This window comes from Penaeus monodon, chromosome 30, assembly GCF_015228065.2.
Source record: "Penaeus monodon isolate SGIC_2016 chromosome 30, NSTDA_Pmon_1, whole genome shotgun sequence".
In the NCBI taxonomy this organism is placed as follows: domain Eukaryota; kingdom Metazoa; phylum Arthropoda; class Malacostraca; order Decapoda; family Penaeidae; genus Penaeus; species Penaeus monodon.
Window position 1 is genome coordinate 15,731,892 of NC_051415.1, and position 1,695 is coordinate 15,733,586.

General features: G+C 31.4%; 1 protein-coding gene across 2 annotated transcripts in view; it reads right to left on the reverse strand.

Moving 5' to 3' along the window:
• Window positions 1–1,695, reverse strand: part of LOC119592557 (lysine-specific demethylase 4A-like) — a 40,308-nt gene that overhangs the window by 10,944 nt on the left and 27,669 nt on the right. The gene's annotated exons all lie outside the window — the stretch shown is intronic.

A 1,695-nucleotide genomic window follows, 5' to 3' on the forward strand; every position in this document is an offset into this window, starting at 1 on the left:
TTCATATATTGTAATATGCAAAGGTACCTATTTATAAGGAGAGACTACACTGCTACTAGAACTTTTATTAATGTGGAAATATATCCAATGCAAATCTTAAATGGAACTTAAAGCCTCACTTGGTTTATCGGGGAATTATATTACCTTCTTGGCTAATTAACAGGTTAATCTCTTTTGTACTTCACAAAACTTGCATAATTATGTAAATCTTCTGCATCCACTAGACAAGATTACATAAACAAGTTTTGGTTACTGGGCTCATAGTCTTCATCCCATGGAGAAGCAAGCACACTATTCATACTGGAGTAGACATATATATATATACTCCACTTTGTATTTCAAAAACAAGATGGAGGAAATAAATATAAGTATATATGAATATGGAATAGAGTCATACACCTACATTATGAAATATTTGCCATATATCCCTTCTGGTTGGATACCCTCTTCTAGATAGCAATACTGGACAAAAAATGATACCATAAACTGGTCTACTTTTAAATAAAAGCAACAAAAAGCACTGAAAAGAAAACAATAATAATGAAATCTTGGTTAAGCCTCTGATTCTGAACAGTAAAAAACTTGTTTCAATAAATTTAGTAACCTCTGTAACCAGTCTATGATAAAATTGTGTTAAGTCATGAACACAAGAGAACAAGAAATGTATACGTATTTTTTGTTTACAATGCAGAAATTAGCAAGGTATTCATTCATCAATGCAGGAAACTGATAAGAAAAAAATGTATATATGCAGGCAACTCTATGGCCTTATTAGGTATTTCCAGACCTCTAAAGACAGAGAATACCCAACCCATAAAACCTATGATAACTTAGGAGGCATCAGTTACAGCATATATAAAAAAAAAGTCAGGCACTGCCAATACTAAAGGCCCATAATCTTTAGTAATAATTTAGTTTTAAAAATCTTAATATCACAGAATTAGAAATGTCAACAATAAAGATGACAATAACAAAAGTTACTAACTAGTCAAACATAAGAAAAAAATATCAAATAAGCCAAGAAACAATGATGGATATCATTTCATGTTTCTTGAAAATATTGCAAAAAACAAACCAATCTTAAGCTTCACATGATAATAAATGGTATTTGAACAGTTCAATCTATTTCTTTTCTTGTTCTAACAAGTTCAATATCAATGAAAAATAATAAAAACCATAGTTACTTACCATTAAACATTAAACATTCCTTAACTTAGAAGTTGAACCACTACAATGGGCACTGAACATTATTCATATGCACATTAAACTAAGAAGCAAAGATAAACATTTTACATAACAAAAAAAGCTATATATTTTTCACCGAGTTCAAATTCCAACTCTAGTAGTAAAAGTAAAATAAATGGGTAAACAATATACATTATGATATAAATAAAACTGAAATATATTCAATGACTTTTGGATGGTCCCTTTTTTTAAACAACTACCTCTTAGTTGGTGAGAGGACATACCATACAAATCAAACAGTCAAAATACAAAAGTTTTAACTGCACCTTCAGAAGCTAGATCCACTTAAAAGTAATAAAAACAACCACAACCATATCCCGAAGAGGTACTGAGAGCAGTCATGGAGGGAGCTTGCATCTGGAGAGCTTAGGCACTGAGGTCAATCAGGGACAAGATGCAAGGGATGAAGAGTATCATGGGGAGGAGAGAAAGAAGGATATCAGGGTGGCT